Raw genomic sequence first — 17,479 nt, forward strand, 5'->3', positions numbered from 1 at the left:
CCTCTTTTCTGCTTTTATGCTCACCCTTTCAGTGCCCCTCCAGTTTCAGTGCATCTAAAACTGACGGTGGTACTTTTCCTCAAAAAGAAGGGAAGGAAGGTTATGGTGAGTCATCAGCTTTTGGAGATCTTCACCAGGAGGAATATGATGGTGATGGTTTCTTCCTCATCATCCTATGATCCTCTTGTGATAATCTTTCACATTTTACAGCATGCGCTACACCTTGATTTTTATTCACTGGTCTGCAGTTCCGTGTTATACTTGAATTTACATGATGTGTTTTATGTGTGTGTTGCCTGTTTGTTTTCCCTTTGTCCTTCATAAAATCAATTTTACCCAGCTCCCAAAGTTGTATTCCTTTAAAAAACAGTAATTGAGCATTGGTGATTAGTTTATAGCCCTGAAGCCTCTGTTTTCATCCTACTGCCATGGTTTGAAAGCCTCTGCAGTCATTCTGTGACCTCTCTACACTGCATCATTATCCTGGGGTCACTATTTGCACTACACAGAAAAGTACTGTTTCACTATCAATTAATTACAGAACTATATCAAAAGTAATATAACAATGTGTTGCACTATATAGTCATTCAAAGCTAACCAAAACTAAAATGAATTAGGCAAAAATCATCAGTCTGGTTGTTAGACAGTTGCTGTTACTACTAAAAAAGGTAAAAAGATCTCCAGGCTCTTTCACAAATTAGGCAAATCACAGCTGATAAGTCCTTCTGAGAACCTGCAGCTGAATACAGACCTGTGGCCTGCTACTAGTAATGGTAATCCAGATTTACCAGTCTGCAGAGATACAGCTTCTTATTGTTTTGTTTTATGTTGTTTTTCTTAGGAGACTGGAATACAATAGAAACCTCTCATTTTGTTTCTTTCTCCACCCTTCTCCCCCCTGGCCACAACATCAGTGCTGAAGTAATGTGACATATATTTTTCTGCTGTAGACAAGACAGATAGGACCTAAAAATTATTTATACATTTTATGCCTTTATTTCTGCTTTGCTTTTTTCACCTCTTTATATTATTTCCCTTTGGAAGCTTCAGCAGGTAGGACTGCTGAGGATCTCTTCTCTGTTTTGCTGCTATAAACCCACTCTTCACAATACAATACCCTACAATATTATTGTTATTACCCTACAGTTCTTCACCCTACAATATTATTGTACACTCTCTGAGTATACAAAGATGACTTTCAAAAGGGTGTTTGGAAGTCAGATACCTTGCTTCCTTCATCCTTACATACAGGGTCAATGATTTCAGGATATTTTCTTGTTGTGCTAGATTGAATACTGAAACCAGAAGCGGTTATAAGAGCTCAAAGTTTTTTATGCCTTTCCTAGTCCAGAAAAAAAAAAAAGCCTTGAAATAATTTTGTATATATACATTTGGGAAATAAAGCAAAAAAAGGAAGAAAAACTCTGGGACTTTGAAAGTGTTATCTGGGATTTAGGAATTGTTTTGGAAGTTAATGGAAACTTACAAAGTAAGCTGTTTTCCTTTGATTTTCTGACAGATTTAACCTTCTGAAACAGCTGCTGTGATTATTTAAAAATGTCTCCTCTAGTTTAGTATTCCAAACCAGACCAACATGTAGCACTGGATTAAACATAACACCATTCTGTGACTTTCAGGACCCAGAAACCAGCTAATACATACATAATGCCAGGCATAGTCCAAGTTGCGTTAGAAGTTTCAGCACCCTGATGAAAGTCAGTGGAGTGCAACTGCCAAAATTCAAGACACCACTGTGCAAATAACTTCTGTTTCACAACATATGCTTTCCTGGGTAAGAAGGGCCTGCTGAAGAGGCTGATCCTTTTGGCTTTCTTCATTTTAGATCACCTCTAGGCAATCTGGAGAGTAACAGGAAAAAAAGTAGTTTGCAAAAGTGCCACATAATCTGACTTTTGCTTTGGACCCTCATTATGCATCCTCACATGTCACTGAACTGCTGAAAGACAGTGATGAAAACACTGCATGAATTTCTTTTGCATTTCAGACATTGCACTAGTATACTCAAGGCTAAAATTTCCATGTCCACCTGAACTGGATTTACAGCTTTTCTGCACACAATGATATTGTAGCTCAATAAAACATAAAGCAAATAAAATAAAAGTTTAATCTTGATCTACTATTCATCCCAATAGTTCCATGGAAATCAACAGTGGTGCTTGTGTGAACAAAGCAAGGAAACAGCTCCTCATACATTAAAATTTTCTCCATGACTATCACTATTTAAGAATATTTTATCCACACTGAAGTTTTGATAAGTACAAGATATTTGTAGTGATTAGAGGTTTATGTATAAATTTCTTGGTAACATAAAGAAAAAGTTACATAAAGAAAAAGTTCATGATCTCAACTTCAAAGAAAAAATAGTCAATTAAATTTAGTCTATAATATTAATTTAGATGTGTCTTTAGGCAGACAGCCTAATTTTGTTGCCAGGAGCTGCTAAAATATTATATATCAAAAAACAGATATTTTACAATTTGACTTCTGTACTGCTCAAAGGTTATTCACAGGGAATCTTGTATGTTCAAATGTGCCACATAATCGGTATATATATGAAATAGACAAGTGTGTGCTTCTGTTAAGAGTGACAAACAATATTCCACTATTGCTGAAAGCACAGCTGAAAAATATTAATTTTACCCAAGAATTAGTGGATCTAATTTTTATGAGTACAGTTTACTTCAGTCAAGGACTAGATTAGTCTTGGTTTTATTTCTTGAACCAAGACAAGCATAAAACATTCTTTTCTGAATGGACATTTCTACAACTTGTAGCCATTGCTATAATATTTAAGAATAGAAATAAAATTATAATTTTATAATTGTGCATTTTTACATTTTTGATTTCCATGCAACTTAAAATAGGGCTACTTTTTCTACTACAATATTTCAAAGCTTGCTGCTTAGCACAAATAAATGGAATATAGACTTTATCTAGTTAGTGTGTGACATGTAGGTATTCAGACTTGAGCAAACATCCAGGAGACAAGAGAAGATTTGAGTGTTTGAAGAACACAGTTTATTGATCTTAAAAGTCCACTGAAACCTCAAAGAAAATAAAAACCTTAATTGTTTTGTGGTTTCTATGTTGAAAAGTCTGAACAACCAGTCTTTAGGAACACTCAGAAAGAAACCAAGACATATCTAGGTTTTCATTAAATATCAGGAGTTGGACTCGATGATCCTTGTGGGTCCCTTCCAACTCAGAACATTCTATGATTCTATGATCTTTTTCTTTCTGCAAAATCCTTTTGATATTTCCTTGTTCACTTGTGGTATCCCAGAATGTGCCATTCAGTTAGTGCTGCAGATACCGCAGGTTGCAATGAGACTTCTGTTCCCTGCAAAGACAAAATATCGGATATTATAAGTGAACCAAAAATATATGTATTTCACATATACTGCTAAAAGCTTCCTCCCATATTGAATAATGTTATCTAATTAACAGCTAGTTGAATTTGATCAGTGCATAAATCTCTGCTTAGTGCAGTTTTATTTCTCATTGGTTTGTCTTCTTTTGTGCTTGTTTAGCAATATTTTACAATGCATTGGCAAATTTTAATGCTTGTGAATTTCACTATATCTGAATGCTACATTTTCTGACCTTTTTATGTCCTAAAATAAGTGTGCATTCACAGTCCCTGTTTGCCAATAACAGACCTAAACTCCTACTTGTGTGTCAGTTTTCATTCAGAATCAACTATAGGGCTTTTTGTTTGGTTGGTTGTTTTTTTTTTCAAATTGCATTTTTTGTAGGAGAGGTTATTGTTTGTTTCTTGAGGATTGGGGATGTTTTTCATCAGGATTTTTTTGTCATTCTGTAGTTCTTAATAGCTCCCTAAAACACACTGCAAAGTGAAGGCAGAAATAACAATTCTTTTGTTTAGCAGAAAAAGTAAATTGAAGAATTTCCAAATCTTTCCTGACAATAAGCTACAGCAGTAACTCTTTTTGTCAGTTAGAATATACCAAAAAGGACAACTACATGCAAAAATTCTTTAAAGTGAATAAAAAACTCTGAGAATTCAGAAAAGTATTTCAATTACCTTACCTATGCTCATCACAGACACACAGACAGACAGACACACACACACACAATATGCAGATGTAAACCAGGAGACAATTAAATTACTTCACAATCTAACCCTAAAATTATTAGAAAAATAAAATAAACTATATTATATCTCTTGTTCCTTGTACTCTGTCTTGTCACAAACATATTTGACCTTGTCTTTTCTTAGCTTGCTAAAGTGTTTGCATTTTCCCTGAATTCTAATGTTACTGTAAAACTTCCATTTAGCATCATCTAAATGTTTATGTCTTCATTCTTGCACCTCTCTGTGATCTAACTTATTCAGTCTCTACTTTTAGTTGTAATATAGTCTCTTTTTTGTCTTGCAGAGTTGATTGCCATTTTATTCTTTTACTCATGTATTTTCTATTTTGCATTCCATTACTGATGAAAACAAGATTTTTCTGTTGTTTTTCCAGACACTTGCCTATGTCAAGGAGACATGCATGGAGCCCTTCAATTCCTTTTGCTCTTTGTAGCACAAGCAGATATGATTTCTATTTCTAGAAAAAAATGTTTACAAGTTCAAGCTATTTCAGGACAGCATTCCTAAGCAAGATGTAGAAGGGTTCTCGATGGAAGAATTCCACATAAACTACAAAATTCTTGAATCTCATGGTAGCCTCAGACTTGCCTTAAAAGATATTTTGAGCGCTATGTGCTCTTTCAATAGCTGGTGAAGAAAGATTCAGGTTCCAGCTGAAGCTGGAAGATTTTTAAGTCTAGTCAGTGATGGTCACCTAGGTTTTTTAAATACCAGGATATGCCATGCAAACATGATTTCTTTCTTTAAAGAGATTACAGCTATGTTAGATTGAAAAAACTGTGCAGGTCCAGTAAACATAAAGTTTTTTAAGATCTGCAATTTTATACTGCACGTAATGCAGATTAAAATGTGAAATACTGTACAGCATTGATAAATTTTACATTAACTATGCACATTTAATGGCAGATCTCATTAGAAAGATGTCAGGAAATTATGCAGCTACAGAGAGTATCATAATGAATATGCACAGCAAGACTCAATTTCAGCATTTCCAATCTTTTTAGTCTTTGATTTTGCAAACTATATAACACTCTTCTAACTAGGAGGAATTGAATAGCATGGTGAAGGGGAGACAAGGGCAAGACCAAGTTTGTACTCTGAATCCCTTCTTCAGTGGTACTATTTTTATGCTTCTTCCAAAACTGTGGCATTCAAAATATGAGTATATAAACATTCTTAGGAAGAGCTGGTTAGAACTTACCCAGTATAACAAAAAGTGCATCTATTCTGTAGTCATGTCTTTGCCAAAATACTAGGTTAAGTAGATATGCCAACTAGGATGGGAGCAACTGCTAAACCTGCTAGTATAAAATTCACATACATACAGAGACTAGCTAGTTAGCTTAAAACTATCTGAATACAAAGATTCAACTCTCAAGAAGCCAAATATGGAGGAGGCTGGTGAGGTATCCCGAGCTTCAGGACCTATGATCATCAAGAACTTGAAGCCCAAGGGTCTGGGAGACCTGTCTCTGCCCTGGGCTTAATTAAGGTGGGTTATGGAAGATTTCATGCTCTCTGCTATAAACTGTAGCCTGGGAAGTCTGAAACAGACTTACAAGATCTGGGAGATCATGACAGGCAGTATAGCTGAACTACCTTGTAAACCCCTTGTAACTGTCTGGGAAAAAGGGCTTTTTTATACATTTTAGCACAGGATGCACAATTTTAGCATCATCTAGTTCATTGTGACATCAAAAAAAATTTGTTTGGATTTAACTGAGAACGAAGTCAAATATTGAAAGAATTCTATTTCCATGAACATGAAATCCTTCTGTAAGCAGATTCTCTGGTTAAATCTCCTTTAAAATACTGCTTCGAGTTATTTTCCTTTTTAATATTAATAGTTGCATGTTTTGTGTAAGCAGTTACAGGATAAAATAAGTCTTCCTTCCTGATTAATTAATCCTATTTGAAAGCTTTAGTTTTGCAGAAGTTCTAGATGTCTGTTTCAGTTAGGAACTAGTAGTAATGTATTGTTAATTTGCATGACACTTTTGATATTTACTGTCTAAATAAATAGATAATCCCATTAATAACACAAAAGAATCATAGTTTGAAATATTTTATCAAGTGCTACTCTACAAAACATCACATTTAAAGTAAAAAAATAAAGAAGTTGATTTAAATGTAACTGCAAAAACTTAGTCCTTTTCCCCTTCTCCTATATGATAGTTTTATGCCACTAATTTGAGAGGAGTTAGTCTCAAATTACACCAGTATGTAAGAAGAACTAGGAGATGTGTGCAGAATATGACAGGAACCCCACATCCTGCAGGGGAAGCAGAGCAAGGCTTTTTGGTCTAGTAACAAGGAAATTAACACCTTTCCACAGTCTTCTCAGTCCACAAGGTACAAGTAGAGAAAATAAAACGAGGAATGACAGATGCCTAAAAGGAGCTTGGTTCAATCTATAAAAGACAATTCCAATGTCTAACACCCTACAAAATTACTTTTCATCTTAGGTTATTCAGTGATACACAGGGAGCAATCCATTGTGTGAAAAGTATTTTGTGTTATGGTGTGTCAATCTAGTAGCATAAATAGGATGATTTGCAAGGGAAAGAAAACCAAAACACAACCTCTCTCTGTGTTGCTGCCCCCTCTCACCCTGCTTTTTCTCCCTTCCTTTTCACTAGAAAGAAGGTTAGGTGGAGAATTTACCCTACTCAACGTCATGTTGAATCTTACAAAGCCTCTGAATTGTTTTCTGTTGTTAAAGAATTGGAAGAAAATAGCCTATCATTGCTTATACTCTGAGTGTTTCCTCCATAACTGAGGAACCAATTGAGAAGTAGATGAAGTGGAAGTAGCCTTTAAAGGTATCCAAAGAAAGATCTCATTTACCTAAGACCAGTTCTTAAGACATTGATATTCAATGTCAGGTGCTAAAAATGTATTTGAAAAGACTCTCTAAAAATCTATAAATAGATCAACTGGTCTGTATTTTTTCAGTGAACAGGATATATATATAGTTATTGCACAGTACACATAAAATATAATACACCAGCCTGCACATAATTTTGTATTTGTCATTCAAAGGCAGAAAGATTTTATTTTAAATGGAGGAAAATATCTTTGCACAGAATAAATAATCCACTGATCACAGTTTTCCTTTGTAATAAGTTCATAGTTCTCCTTTGTAATAAGTTCAGAATGTCAGTGTTCAAAACCTTTTTGCTGACAACAAACTCTCTTCTTTTTCTAAGGATAAAGTTGAATTTGGTTTGCATTCAGATTTCATGCTTAAGCTTTCAAAGGGTTAGTAGCTAAGACAAGAAAAAAACATGGGCTGCTGGATATTTTAATCTTCAAAGTATCCTTATGTCTTCCTATAATTCTGTCATAATTTCTACTGTAAATGCTATCTTTCAAGGTTTACTACATCAGCTATTTTCGAAACAAAGACTTGGCCTGAAGATTGTCAGTTCTGAAAGAACTAATTGGACACTAATTAAAAACAAAAAGCAAACAGTTTGTATGAGCATAACTATACTATCAAAGCATTTGAAACAGAAACAAAGTGCAGCGATAATCACTGTTTTGTCCAGAAATGTTATGGGCAATTGACCTCCTGGATATTTAAACTGACTTTTTTTTCTTTTTTTCTTTTCCCCTTTGTCAATGGTCCAGATCTTATGCAAGTGTATTTTTAATGGAAATCATAAATCATAATCATAATCATAAATCATATTTTCATGCCTTACAATTTAAATATATAGCAGTGTGGACAAAGGGGAAAAATAAATCTGGCCTCAGCTCCACAGCAAGCCGTATCAATATTAGCTTCCCTCTGTGTCTTTTGTAGTTTTACAGAGCTTACTTACAGGAAGCGTATTTGCACAATCAAGGGGACAATTGCAGATGCTTTATTTAGAGGATTATTTGGGTTTTATTACACTCTCACTCCCTCATTGGCTCATCACCTGGAGCAAATAGTGTCCTGGGGAGATAATGGGAGAGATGGAGACATTATTGTCCTATTCTAGTCTGCAAAGTGAGATCAGAACACGGGGCATAGCTGCCTATGCTCCATCTCAGAATGTCTGCTGTTGCTGGATAGCTGCTTCATGCACAACTCTTGGTCACAAATGAAGCGTAACAATTTATGATTTCAGCAAAGCAGATAAGACGTATTCTCAAATGCAAATAATTAATAACTGCATTGACATAATAAGTGATGCATAGACATCCAGAACCAGATTAATAACAATGTATTTCATGGTCTATGTCTGCAAGCACTTAATCTAGGATGTGATGGTAACTTTTTAGAGTTACATGTTAGCATGCAAATTGTTGCTCAGTACTGGTAACTATAGGACCAAGACTTCCTAAAAGCATAATTTAATCAAAAGAAATTCCTGCAACTTATCCACTACCTACTTACTATGATGCTGGCAACTAACAGAAATATTTTTTTTAGTTTATACTTCAGCCAACTGCTTTTTAAACTCCAGAAATTAATTTTCCATTTGTGCAAAAACATGTAAATCCAGCTATATCATCAAGAATGGGAACAGAGCATATGTGTATACATTCTGAAAATGGAGAAAATAAGTGAGTTTTGTATTTCCATTTACATATTGTTTTCACAGGAAGTGGGAGCCAATTTAAGTTATACTGAAGAGAAGTTACTTGTCTACATCTTTTAACGTACAGAAATGATAATTCCAATAAATTTTTTAAACAATCATTAAGGCATTTAAATACATTGCAAAAAAAAATTAAAAAAAAAATGAAAAAGTTTTAGGCACATATCCAAAAAAAGCTAACTAAGGAATAGAGCCACTCTAGACTTATTTTTTACAGAAAGTGATTTAAATTTAAAATCTGAATTGTTCTCTAGAGATACCTAACTCTCTTTTGTGAGCACAGGGAAGTGTAAATGAGCTACACTCTTAAATGAAGTACATCAACTGGTGGTCAATTAAGGCAGGATGAATGTAAATTAAGCTGCCTGGTTTATTTCTTTTTGCTTTCTTTTCACTGAACAGTCTGTCTGGGTTTCAAAAAGGACATTTTCTCTTTGATTCACTGAAGACTGTCATGATCTTGATTCACTGTGTACTCTCCAGCTCAAACAGTTCTCACATTACATTAGCTGTTCATTGTTGTACAAGGGTTTGAGTGAAAAGACAGGAGAAAGTGAAACTGTAGAGGACTTCCACCTGATGACCTTTCACTTCTTGAGGACTGATCCAAAATTGCAACATTACATATTGTTCTCTATTGCATGTTATTTTATAGATTTCAGCTGACTTTGCAAATTATTTTCTTTTTCTCTTCCTAGTGATCTTGCTAAATATGGTCTCACTATACCTGTCTTTCAAAATATTTATTGTTAGAACTAAATGGGTATTAAGTAGTTTTGATTCAATAATAACTTCTGAAATAGTCTACACTCCCAAAACTCTTTGACCAGGAGGAACAGCCAGCATTTAATTTTATATTTGAAACTGCTTGTCATTTACCTAGAGTAAACTCAATCACAGAGTTTACTATATAAATCCTTCTGCTTATAACAAGAATTCACTGAGACCATAGTATATTCATTTTGTACAACATCCAGACTGGTAAGCAGCAATGAAAATAAATAAATAAATAGATAGATAAGTAAGTAAATAAATAAATAAAAAAATAAGTTCAGTCAGAATTTCCTACTTCTTAGACAATAATTTGTCTGGGAATATATTTGACAGACTGAGTACCTTTTTATAATAAAGGTCTATGATTGATTGACCTTGGCCAGCTGCTCTCTCGGTCCCCCTCCTCAACAGGACAAAGGAGAGAAAAGACAATGAAAACATTTATGGGTCAAGACAGACAGGGAGATTGCTTAGCACTTACCACCACCAGCAAAACAGACTCAACTCAGGGAAAATTTATTTAATTCATAGCCAATTGAAATAGAGTAGGATGGTGAGGAACAAAGACCCTCCTTCTCCCTCCCAAAGCATCTTCTCCCCTACCCCAACCCGTCTTTTCCAAGGCTGAACTTCATACTTTCATTCCTGAGTCCTCTACCTTCCCTACCCGAGGGGGGATGGGGAATAGGGGTTGTGGTCAGTCCATAACATCTCCTCTCTGCTGTTCCTTCCTCCTCGCACTTTTGCCCTGTTCTAGCATGGGTCCTCTCCACGGGCTGCGGTCCTTCAGGATAAAGCTGCTCCAGCATGGGCTTTCCACAGGCTGCAGTTCCTTCAGGGCATATCCACCTGCTCCAGCGTGGGATTCTCAATTGGCTGTAATGTGGATATCTGCCCCAGCATGGTGTCTTCATGGGCAGCAGGGACATACCTGGTCTGTGGTCTTCTGCATGGGTTGCAGGGGAATCTCTGCTCCAGCACCTGAAGCAATGCCTCCTCCTCTTTATTCTCTGAGCTTGGTCTGCAGAACTTTCACATCATGTACAGTATCTTTTGGATAACCTGTTAACTAAACATCAGTTTAAATTTTACAAATAACTTGCTAGGAACCTTCTGCCCTCCCCTCTCTGCCAACAACCACAAAAACCCACACTGAACATTTTATCTGTATAATCATGTTGTATCTTTACTAACTGGGATAGAAAGTGGGGTCTTGAGAATCAACTTTACCTAAACGTAAGAATCCTAAAGTCCAAAAAAGGTACTTAAATATCACCCTGCAATTGGGATTGTTGTATATATAAAGGAGGTATTCATAGCATACTATTTTTGGGGAGTTCTTCTCCTTTCCTAAAGATGTTCCTAAATGTTTCCTATTAATTAAAAAGATTCATTTAGAGTTTGAAGTAAAGTACCTGTCTTGATTATCACTTCTCTTAAAAATGTTCTGCATGAACACTGAACGCAGTTTTGAACCTTTTGGGTATCCATAAAGAGCCGTGAATTGTAAAGCATCACTGCTTTTTAACAGGAGTTAGGTTGAGACTGATTGTAACCTAAAGGAACTTATGCTTCAAACTACAGTAAGACTGGTCCAAGAACTAGGTGCTAGCTTGACTAGGAAAATATAATCAGTAAGGGTTCAATACAGCCTACATACTTGTCACAGATGTTCTCTTCCATCAGAAAAAATGGTGATGTAATCACCATCTCATCTTGGGGCAAGGAAACCTCCCTTCCCAAACTTTCTTTGTTACCTTAATGATAAGTTAAGACTCCTTCAAAAGTATCCTGTGGATTTTAACCTTAGAAGTAAAATTTTTACTTTATTTGCTTGCTATGTTCAAGTTTGATATTGAATTATCTGAAGTCAGTTTGCTTAGACCACCAGTGTCCTCTGAGGTGTGCACTACACTTTTAGAAGAGCAGAAGATTAAATGAGGGTACCTCACTGTTTTGGTACATTTGTGGTCATTTTTCTTAAAACATACCACAGTACACCCCCGATTTCACTAATCATCCAGACTGATATTCTAGCCATACACCTAATTTTCTGCCACGGTCAGGGCTTATCTTGATAAGGCACTGGGACACTGGCACTAGTCCAGGGCAAGCAGCCAAGTAGACATCAGCAGCATGGCTCTGCAGTGAAAACACCATAGTTGCTATGAAGTCAAAGCGTATCAGGACAGTATGTGTGTGTTTGTGTGTGTATGTATATACTTATATATATATCTAGACAACTTTTTAATAAAACCCTCTACATTTAAAAAATCTTTTTAAATTACTGTCAGAATGCTCAAGTATTATAATCATATTGACTTTAAATTACTATTAACATTAAATAGGTAAATAAATGTCTGTGAGACTGAAATCTAATTCACCATAATAGACAAATGCAGAATCTCTTCTGTGTGAATTTTCGGCTTGTTTTACTGTCAGCAGTGAAAATCAACTTATTCAAACTTTTCTTTTAAACTGATGTAAACTTTGAGACAGTTTCATAGCTCGTTACATTTTGTGCTAATTTATAGAATGTAAAATGCAAACTAGTTTTCATACCTTTCTGTTTTCATATTCTTAACAAGGATCAGAATTATTATTGTCAGCAGACTGAGTAGATTTCATATATGTATCCCTATTAAGTGTTTCTTCAGAAAAGAGGATTAATCTCAAGTATGGCTTTGTTATTTATTTAGTTTTATTCAAAACGGATTCGCTGGAGCATTTTAATGAGAACAAAATGTTCAGGGAGCTACAAACACAAGCTGATGCACAAATATTTTAAAATTAGATGCAATTACTGTTAAGCACTTTTACTTGGCTTAGGTTTTTTCTATTATCCAAACAAGAAGTCAGAAAACACACTATTTATTTATAAATTCGTATGTATGGAAAACTTTCATCAGATGACCTGAAATAACTACTAGATAAATAACTGAAAAAAAGAAATTAAGTCTTGAAGAAAACATCTTTGCAAAGCAATAAAACATAAAAATAATTTAAATGTTTCTGATCAATATAAATCTTGCTTCCATTGTGTTTCTATTTTCATCAGGAAAATGAGGTTTAACTGAACTATATTCCCAATAAGCCAAAACCAGTTTCTAGCAACTGCACTGTTGTCCCTAACCAGTGTTAAATAACTCAAGCTAGGAGAGCAATGGACAGTGAAGTAGATGATTGAAAACTGTCAGAACTGCTAGGCTCAGACGGTTGTGATCAACAGCATCAAGTCCAGCTGGATGCCAGTCACCAATGATGTGTTGCAGGGACCAATACTATGTCCAGCATTGTTTAACATCTTCATTAATGACCTGGGTGACAGGACAAAGTGCACCCTCAGCAAGTTTGCAGGCACTAGAAAACTCAGTGTAGATATGCCAAATGGGTGTGTTGCCATTTAGAGGGACCTGGACAGGCTGGAGAAATGGGCCAACAGGAATCTCATGAAGTTCAACAACAGGAAATGCTAAGTCCTGCCCTTGGAGAAGAATAATATATATGTACGTATATTATTCACTCAAAGTCAGTCACAGAATTTCTTATATATAAAATCAGCTGGTTTATTTAATTCATGAACCAATCTGTTGAAATCATCTAATGAAACTACACAGCTGAAGAATGTGAGAAAGTGAGACTGCAGTCTTACAAAATCATAGGATGATTTGGGTTGGAAGGGACTTTAAAAGATCACTTAGTCCAACCCCCCTGCAGTAACATCTTCCACTAGATCAGGCTACTTAAAGCCTCACCCAGCCTAACCTTGAATATTTCCAATGATGGGACATCCATAACTTCTCTGAGCAACCTGTTCCAGTGTCTCACCACCCTTATCATAAAAAATTTCTTCCTTATGTCCAATCTAAAATGACCCTCTTTTAGTTTAAAATTGCTGCCCCTTGTCCTGTCACTACAGACCCTGATAAAAAGGTCTTTCTCCATCTTTCTTTTAAGCCCCCTTTAAATATCGAAAGACCACAACAAGGTCTTCCTAGAGCCTTCTCTTCTCCAGGGGGAACAAATTAAGTGTACTGTACATACTGTATATATTTATTGTTTCTAGTAATCACAGCAGCTTTTTAAGAGGAAATAATCTGCTTGAATTGAGTAAACAAACATGAATTCTAATAAAGAATAATTAAACAAAATTTCAAAAGCAGCAAAAATGTTAGCTACTGTCCATTGGGAAAAGCACTAAGCAAAGCATAAATAAAAGATTTAGTTGAATGGGCTTTTCAATCTGATTTTAATAATATGTTGAAAACAAAATAACATTGAAATAAAATGTGATACACATAGCTTAACAGAAGTTCTGTGCTTTTAATTAACACATAGGCAAACTTCATATCTATTTCAGCATTCTTTTTCAATAATAGTTCAGAAAGAACTGGATCTGGCCTGAGGACAATATGAATGAAACAGCAGAAATATATTAGGCATTTTAATGTCTGTGGGCTCTGGAAAAAAACAATTATGAGAACATGATCATGAAGATGACAAAGGCAGTGGAAGCTTGCTCTATATCAGAAAAAATCTGGATGTACTGCAACATATATAGGTGAATAACATACTCATGGGTAGATAGCCAAGCGATACTAATAATTTATTTAAGTCAGTGAAGCTTTATTCAATTATGTCAATTGAACCCTACAATTTCTGTTTACAGACTATTATCAGTCTTTGGGTGCATTTATTTTGAATTTTAATCACACTCTCTCTTTAAAACATATCCCCTATTTCCAGTTTCAGTTTACCTGTTTTCATGTCAAACCATCAGATCTTTCTTCACCACATGTTAAAAAGTCTTGTAGTTTTATGTTAGTGTATGTTCTCAAGGATACTTTGTAGATACAGTAAAACCATTGCAATTAAATGTGTTTCTTTTTTCAGTTTCTGCAATAGAAAACAAAAGAGAAAAAGAAAACTTGAAAGAGAGAAAGAAAATGTTGATTTACTTTAAGTAGCTATGTTGAGTGGAAAGTTTTATAATTTAAATCAAGATTTAAAAATCTGAATTATTGTAAAGATTGTAGATTGGGTTTGGTTGTGTTTTGTTCTGCTGTTACTATCACCTTGATTGATTTCAGAACAGCCTAATTCAAGACATACCTACTTATATCCTTGTGAGTTTGAAAGTCGCCCTTTCTAGAGACAGGACAAATTTCAGACAATTCAGTAGAGAATAATGGACCATTACTTCCTCATAAACTTGCTAATTACAAAAGGACTGAGATCTATAGCTACCATACATGATGTACTGTCAAAACGATGGATTTGACTTTGATATCACCTCATAGAAGACAGAAAATTTGTGCCCATACATTTAAATTACTTCCCAAGTGGCATATTGGTTTTAGTAAACAGTTAGCAGTTACTAGCCTTGGGGAAAACAATGAGCTATCCAGAGCTTAGTTTTTATATTTTACATCAATCAGCACAAACACACACCATGAACAGACACATCTGAAGCAATATGAGCTCATTATCTCTTATTATTCATATCAAGCATTTTTTGCACCTATATTTCTGTCTGTTACTGTATTTGCTTATCATCTTAAATTTATATACATTAAATCTATAAACATATGGAAAGTACCAATTTCACTGTTTGGTTTGAATATGAAAATGCCTTTGATCTCTTCCCATACCCTCTTCCCCAGGAAAGTCCTGTGCTGCTTACTATGAAACTATAAGTTACTTATTCATGTTTCAAACTAGATGTAGTTGAAGAACCAGCACCAACTTCTTGTTAAAAGCTGCATGCTTTCATATAATTACTATAAACTCCTATTTCCATTCTGTGAAATCCAGTTATTTTCACAGTTGTACCAGGACTGCACAATGCAATTATTTAAAAAAAAAAAGAAAGTCAGTATACGTGCTAAGGAAAATGGATATAAAGAAATGGAAATATGGAATATGTCACTGCAGAGACTTTATGACTCTTACTGTTATTGTTGTTTATGACTTTTATTGTTATTATGCATTGCAATGTCCTGTATGTTCTGGAACCAGAAAACTGGTCTGAGCTCTCCTCTCACTATAGAAGGGATGAGTGGTATCGCCTGTTGCCCTGGTAAGTCTGCCCCCAAGAGAGACCCTGGGCATCCTCCAGGTGCATTATACCATAGATCAAGATGCCCAGTAAACAAGGCCATCAAGACAGCAGCCACTTCTAAGCCACTGTCCTGCAACAGCAAACATGTTTTCTATCACCGTCACAATGATAAGGGTCTGGGTCATATGGTAAGGGTATGGATACAGGATTTTTGGAGCAGGTAAACAATAATATAGATGGAGCCAATATTGTCTAATATAGTCATGTAATGTTGCATTGTTAATGGTTACATTTTCAGTTTGTTGACAAGCCTATGTTATTAGAATAGACTACAGATTCCCTTGATGCTGTTATTCATTAACTTCAACAGTCTTTGCGTCAGAGTTTACTGGTCAAAAGCAAAGACTTTATCATTCTAAACATTCACACTAACCACAAATGGATAAGGAGCTTTGCTTTCCACTTGTATTCCACAATTTATTTTCTACAGATGCAAAATGCAAGCAGAAATGCAAAAACACATTATGATAATCTCTAGTAATTTACATACATGGTATGTATGGCAGAATTTTTTGATTGCTAATGCAGACTGTTAAAAAAACCATGGCTAGATATATCATCACCTGCAGGAATACAGATCACATTTTATATGTACTTGATCTCTGAAAGGAAGGAGACAGATCAAAGGACTTCTGAGAAATGCCAAGCAATCATAGTGAATTCTCCATCCTTCAAATATATAGTTTCTTAGAACTTTGATAAATGGATATCAAATATGCACGTTTGGGAAACAAATGTTTGTGAATTGCAGAGGTGGACAGATTCAACCAGGAAAGCTCAGAAGCACAAAACATGAACAGTCTGTGGAATAAAGAACTTGATATGCTTTTCCTTAATTAAAAACTAGACTTATCTTTTGTGGATACCATATTTTGTGAAAACATGTTCCTTTTTTGTTATTTTTAAATCTTTAAAAAAAATTAATTTGTCAAAAATTCACAAAATAGTAATAAACAATAAATTAACAAATACTTACGTAGTAAATAAATAAAAATAATTATTCAATGGACCTTCAACATAATGATCATCCAGTATTCATAATTAGAGGAAAATGAAACCTGAAATCTTTGAACAGAATAAATAATATATTGAACAGAATAAATAATTGTCACCAATAATCCTACTATTTCTTGCACAGATTCTCTTGAACTTTTCTCAAGGAACAGAAACAGGGAGTGGTGAAGGGAGGAGGCTTGCCCAAGAGAGTTGAAGGAGTGTTGTCATGGGTTAGTCCCACTAGACAGCTCAGCCCTACGCAGCTGCTTACTCACTTCCCCATGGGAGAGAATTGGAAGGGTGAAAGTAAGAAAATTTGTGGCTTGAGATAAAGGTAAAGCAAAAGCTGCGTGAGTAAGCAAAGCAAAATAAGGAATTTATTCACTACTTCCCATTAGCAGACAGGTGTTCAGCCATCTCCAGGAAAGCAGAGCTCCGTCACATCTGTTACTTGGGAAGACAAACTGCAAACATCCTCCCTTCCTCCTTTCCCCAGCTTTTATTACTGAACACAACATCACATGGTGTGGAATATCCCCTTGGTCAGCTGTCCTGGCTGTGTCCCCTCCCAGCTTCTTGTGCACCCCCAGCCTGCTTGCTGATGCTGCATGAGAAGCAGAAAAGGCCTTGACTCTGTGTAAGCACTGCTTAGCAACAGTTAAAACATCCCTGTGTTATTAACACTGTTTTCAGCACAAATCCAAACCAGCACCATGCGCAACCTACTACGAAGAAAATTAGCTCTATCCCAGCCAGAATCACTACAAGTGAAGGATACTTTCAGAGAAAGAGGTCATTTAGAAGATGATTTAGTGATGAACTATATTCAGTTATGGGGGCAGAATAAATGATCAGACT

At 35.3% G+C, this 17,479-nt stretch overlaps 1 long non-coding RNA gene across 2 annotated transcripts; it reads right to left on the reverse strand.

Moving 5' to 3' along the window:
- Window positions 1-3,107: 3,107 nt before the first annotated feature.
- Window positions 3,108-17,080, reverse strand: LOC148055859 (uncharacterized). Of its 2 annotated transcripts, XR_015705019.1 has the most exons (5): window positions 17,010-17,061; window positions 16,602-16,690; window positions 14,262-14,400; window positions 10,436-10,573; window positions 3,108-3,361 (listed from the first exon to the last, which is right to left on the reverse strand). It is a non-coding gene; the product is annotated as an uncharacterized LOC148055859 (long non-coding RNA). The 2 variants fall into 2 exon arrangements; XR_015705018.1 differs by having other exon boundaries at window positions 16,602-17,080.
- Between the last annotated feature and the right edge of the window lie 399 nt (window positions 17,081-17,479).

Source organism: Nipponia nippon, unplaced genomic scaffold (assembly GCF_047370975.1).
Source record: "Nipponia nippon isolate SJK-2023a ecotype South Korea unplaced genomic scaffold, ASM4737097v1 scaffold_2, whole genome shotgun sequence".
In the NCBI taxonomy this organism is placed as follows: domain Eukaryota; kingdom Metazoa; phylum Chordata; class Aves; order Pelecaniformes; family Threskiornithidae; genus Nipponia; species Nipponia nippon.